At 34.7% G+C, this 6,003-nt stretch overlaps 1 long non-coding RNA gene across 1 annotated transcript; it reads right to left on the bottom strand.

Moving 5' to 3' along the window:
• Window positions 1-3,950: 3,950 nt before the first annotated feature.
• Window positions 3,951-5,680, bottom strand: LOC146135644 (uncharacterized). Its single transcript, XR_014501581.1, has 4 exons — window positions 5,565-5,680; window positions 5,101-5,221; window positions 4,380-4,444; window positions 3,951-4,120 (listed from the first exon to the last, which is right to left on the bottom strand). It is a non-coding gene; the product is annotated as an uncharacterized LOC146135644 (long non-coding RNA).
• Between the last annotated feature and the right edge of the window lie 323 nt (window positions 5,681-6,003).

The raw sequence follows: 6,003 nt of genomic DNA, 5'->3' as shown, positions 1-6,003 counted from the left end.
TAGTGTTTACTACCATCAAACAAGAAGAATAACATCTACAAAATCAACTACCAAAGTGTTGTGGCTAAGAAATATCTACACATAATTCATTTAATGTTGAAATCATCAACGAAATATCAAAATGTACGGGAACACAAGTGAATATTTACTTTACGAGGCATACGTTTTCGGTTTAACAAAATATAAGAATCAAATGAACTTTACTTTTAAATAGAGTTTGAATCTTGAAAACATTAACAACGCAATACTTGCCTTGATTCCACGTTGCTTGCTCTCCACTGTGAAACGTGTTTGGATTACTGATTTTTCCACACATTCAGATATCTTGCTCACAACGATGTCTCCAAATTCCTGGTTGGTGCTGGGCGGTTGAGGCCAATGATGAGAATCAAGCTACGATTATATATATGACAAAATATTACAAGCGTGACCAATTTCTTTATTAAAGAGGGTTTAGTGTGAAATTCTGTTAATAAGAGTCACACAAACTATATGTATAGCTTTCCATGTTTAACAATCTAAGGTTTTTTCTCGCTCTTAAAACATATAAGAGTAAAACATTTTAAGCTGTAAAAGCGCATAAATCTTTAGGTTTCACCTATACTGCCATATATATGGCAAAATACTTGACTTACCCTTATAATATTTCTTTGTAGCATCGCAAATAATATGTATTTATTCAATTATCTTATTTTTCTTAAGCAATACAGACCTTTCCCAACGCAACGATGAGTCCAACTTCCCTCTCAAAAGTGATCGACCAAAAGTCTTCAACCTTGTCTTTGTTGGGTTGGGTCGAAACGATAACACCTTCCACTCTTGCATAAGTCTAAAATTATAAATTCAAAATCGTTAGTTTATGTTTAGTCCATACCCTGTCTTAATAGGCTAACACTGCTTACCTCGACCGTGTAGGCGGAAAAATTATCCGATTTTGGCTTATCTGCAACAAACAAATCTGCTTAAACTGGTAATTGCTTAAATACGGGGCAATTTAAAGGTTAAAAGCCTTATTGAAATACGTTACGTCACGTCAAAGTTTGCGCAATTATATCCCATTCTGTTTTGCGTAAGGATTTCAAAGTATATAGGAAGCGGATAGAAAAAACAACACTTTTTTAAGCTTAGTCAAACACATACTTACATTGAAGAAGGGGTAAATCTTTGATCCTAATTGGAGATTTTGGTCGGTTGTTTTCTATAAACTTTAACTTGTTGAATTCCACGGATATTGTGTTGTTGAGAGGATTCCTAATACAAGTATATTGAACTTTAAAGAATTTCTTAACAAGTGTATTGCAGTATAGTGAACCTGATTATAAAACATTTAATGATAGCCAAATGCAAAAAGCATTATTTGCTTTTTTATAGCAAATTCAATTGCTGTAATTGTAAGCAAAATGTTTAAAAGATTAAACGAAAATAGTACAGTTCACAATATATATAATTTCCGTTAGTTGGTGATAAAGAGTTAGACATTAATTTCTTATTTCCAAGTTTACGCTATATGTTAGCTAGCACTACTTTAGAAAGAAAAGAAAACGACATATATAAATAATGTAAATGAATGCGTTTTAATGTACCGAAATACTTCTGGTTTTACACTGCAAAGTAACAGTTTGATATATTTACTGGTCTTACCCTTGCATTTCGTTATGCTTGCTTATTAAACCTTCTGCGTCGCTATCGGAATTTCCCAGCACATGGATTTCGTAAAGTAGCTTGTGTAGAAAGACGTATTGCAGCTGATAACAAAAATAACAGTTGCAAATATTTTTATGAATTATATATCGGAATAAAGCATTTGTTTACCTAAATCTTTTAAATAGGCGTGCAACATTTGCATTTTTCTAGATAAATTACTGCAGAGGAAAACCTATCCAGATTTAACCGAAAGTTACAAACTATTTTATTCCACCTTACCACCGTCTGAACCATCTCCATCCTCTGTTCTCTCATATGCATGACAGCTTGGTAGACGTCGATGCTTGATCTCATCTTCATCTCCTCCAGCAAGTAATCGAGTCCGATGAAGGTCCCTGTTCTTCCCGCTCCGGCACTGAAGTGAAAACAAATCGTCTAAATTTACAATTAAGGACAATTAGGTTTTTGTATGGCCTTAAGAAGGTTACGGGTGCTCGTTTGGTATGTTAGCCACTATTGCTCGACAATTGAATGATGACCTATTTTACCGCTAGCCTTAGCTCAGTAGGTAGAGCAATTAACGTTCCTCGTATCGTGAGTCGAATCTCACCACGAGGAAAATTATTTTCTAGATTTGACTTGCTTAAACATAAATCAATAATATGATGACCGATTTCAACCCATCAAACAATCTAGAAATAGTTTACTTAATCGCGGTATAGAGGGTAAAAAATAAAAAGTGGCTGTATAGAGGGTAAACATTTTTATTAAATAATAAAAAAAAAACTTTTGCAAAAACTGTGTATGTCAAACAACAACCTGCAATGTACGACTGTTGGTTGATTTTCTCCGAGGTTTTGCATTTTGCTGACGTCATTGTAAAGTCGCAGCAATCCGCTGGTTGTGGCTGGGACGCCATGGTCAGGCCAAGCGGTGAAGTGGAACTGGGTGATCGTTCGAAGCTCCTGTAAAGAAGAATAACGAAATCTAAGCTGCGAATATTAAAACTGCCTATATAGGTTGTTGTTAGCATAAATGTTTCACATGAAATAGTTACATGGCAGTACAAGTAAAAGACTTACTGTCGAATATTCGTTATTTGCTTGTTCGACCGACATTTTTCTGATGACGTAACAGCCCTTGTTGATGACGTCTTCGGTTTTCACGTTGATCTTCCCACGAGTCAAAGTTTTACCCTTTTCTGGCCAGTACTGGTTGCACTTGCACTGTAACAATTTATAATTGAATACACAATTAGTTAAACAGTGATAAACCCTAATAGAGTTTTTTTTCTGTTTTCATAAGGTTGTAAATTTTCTTTGGAATCTTTTGTTTCTAATCAAATAGAACTTTGAAAACTCATAGTTACCTTTCCTTTTTCGAATAGATTAGCGAGCATAACGACAACCCTGGAGTTTTGTTGCCATATCATCATCCAGAAATCACCAATTGTGTTATGATTCGGACCCTGGGTGGCAATCCACTTTGGAGTTTTATCAAAGCCCTGAATAAGTACCAACTATATGTTTTGTTTTTAATGTAAAAATGTTGAAAGCAGCCATTTAGCCAAGTCCTAAATATATTTTCACGTAAATCGCGTTATTTTCTACATATTTCCATGTATCCGACTTATTTTCGGAGTGTTTTTTCAGGGCTGGTTTTACATTTTCTGCCCACTACCTTAGTTTGTCAGCCTAGAGCAAATGTATTGTTTTGGCTGTGCCAAAGTGATTCATGTTGATTGGCGGGTTTATATTTGCTTATTGATTGTGAAAAATTGTACGTGATAATTAACAAGGTATAGTTTTAAAACTAAACAAAACAGAATAAACTTCAATGTAATAACAAACTTTGACTGTCGAACGAGTTTTTCATCGCATTTCTTACCTCAATAATCGAAGCATTTATATAATTATATGTTGTTCCCTGGAGAGGTACATAGTTGTTGTCGTCTAAAAATATTATTCAAACGTTGTTATTTAATACCGTTTTTTAAACAAAAGCAACACGCATACATGGAATGATGTTCTTGTATCGATTTCGGCTGGCATTTTCTTCTTTTTTTGCAACTTCGGTGGTAAAAAGAGCGGCAGTAGACGTTTTTATCAGCTGTTGGAATAAAATTTTATGACAAACACAATCCTGTAGAAAATCATTCCAGTATTTAAAGGTTATCTGACAGATTCATTAAAGGCCACCAACAAAATAAAAATGTTAAAAATGTTAAAATAACTTTAAATATTGCAGCCAAATTTTGAAATGTTTTACTTTCATGTGCATAACATGATCACCAAACTTACAGCGAATTGCCGATTCCACTCAGCGTGGTTCGCTTGCACACTGGCAAGGTAATTCCCCTCGAGGCTGACAATAGGAATGCTTGTGACGTCATTTTGCGGTGCGTGATTCAAATCGACATTCCCGTAAGGATTCTCCTCATCCTCACTTTCTTCGGCGTTGAGGCCGACATCTCTCGCTGAACGATGCCAAATAAAATCTTTACCGGAAAACTCTTTAGTTTTTATTGTAAAACGTAAGCAGTTAGACTACAAATTGATGAGAGCCAATGAAATATGGTTGGACCAGAACTCATGAAAAAGTAAAATGTCTTCAGCACTTCTCTAGTCAAAATTATCAGCCTAGTTTTTAAAGCATGAATCTGATTCTATACCGTTAACGTTAACACTGATATAGATATGAGTTGTCATTGTCATTAAAAATGCATTTTATGTCACCTCTGATAGGAGGTAGAAGACTGGATCGCTTCTTTCTTCTCGTAATAAACCCATGAAGAGCAGTTCTGTGACGAACAAAGTTTTATTCTGTATTCAGGTGTGCACAACCTTTTAGCTGGTGACGACAGTCTTTATTTGTCTCACGGCCGCCAGTAGCAATTTTGTTAGAGATGGCTTTAGAAACTTAAGTCACACCGTAACGTCATTAAACAATTAAACCTTAAAAAGAAATGTGTTCTCTAACGAACTCGTGCGAAATCATGCAACTATATTAGGTAAACACAAGTTTTCATCAACGCACGGCCGCCAACACTTGTTTTTTCCTAAACATGTGAACGGCCACAAAAATTAATGAAACGACCCCAGGTTTTGCCCCCCTCCCCCTTATTTAATTTATAGGCCGTCAGTGTTCAGGATATAGGTAGATAACATGATAAAACATTCCACTGCTTGATTAAAATACAGTTAATATACTGGCTTCCAATTACAGAAACTTAAGTATTCAGGTATTTTCAATATTTCTTTTTATTGATTTATTTACGTTGGATTTAAGTTTAAAACAACAAATTGCAGTTCTTGGTTATGTTTTATTATTCAAAATGGCCTAGCAATAGTAATACCTGTTAGTTTTATTTGATAATTTTTCATCAGACTATAAGAAATTGTACGTGGACCTACTAGCAGACCACTTACGGACTCGCGTCACTTCAATAATATTCACCTGTTATAGAAGGCCAGTCCCAGCAAAATAATGACGATCAAAATCGAGCCGACTGTCCCTCCTACAATTGGTGCAGGGTTGCTTGGCGGGGAGTGAGGTGCTGTCGTTACAGTAGCAGGTGCTGCAATGAAAGGTGCGCTATAGGGTAACTGAAATTATCTTTTAAATTGGTAACTTGTGAGTTGCTTGAAATTACTGAATAATTGGATCTTATACCGATGACTTAAATGTGAAAAACCAGGTGAAATAAGTCGGCAGAGTTCTACACCTCCGTAGTTTTAAATTTGTATAATAAACGTGTTCGGCCTTTAAGCTAGTATTAAACGCAATGGCGACATTTAAATAAAGCGATCTAATGTGTTTATTTAATAAAAAAATTGAATATAGTATTAAAAACGTTATAACAATCACTAATGTAAATTTGTTTCTATACAACAAAGAGTGATTTCAAAATAAAAACATACCTCTTGCACAAGTTCCAGTTGCTGGCAAGTTGGTTGCTTTGCATTTAGCGGTGACCGGCTGATATTTGACCGTGAGAGACTCTCCGTCGCTTAGCTTGACCTTGTGCTTTACCAAGGTTGCTGCAGACTTGGATATTTCCGAAGCATTTCCGGTTATTTCACCACTAGATCTTTCGATAAACAGCTGTCCAAAACATTACGAAAGAGTTTATAGAAACTAGCATTTTGTAAATCCACATAGTATATATTTGTATGAATTAAACCTAGGCATATAAAATATAAAATATGTTATTATTAATTAGCTTATTAACACTCCATTTTACTATACAATTTTTTTTATTTATATTAAACCATTTTGATAAAACAAATTAAAAATGACGTTAGACTTTATTAACAAAATATAGTAGTGTTTAGGCCTGTTAAATTAGGATAGAATTAT

This window comes from Ascidiella aspersa, chromosome 8, assembly GCF_963924565.1.
Source record: "Ascidiella aspersa chromosome 8, kaAscAspe10.2, whole genome shotgun sequence".
In the NCBI taxonomy this organism is placed as follows: Eukaryota; Metazoa; Chordata; class Ascidiacea; order Phlebobranchia; family Ascidiidae; genus Ascidiella; species Ascidiella aspersa.
This window is presented reverse-complemented; position numbering and strand designations above follow the sequence as displayed.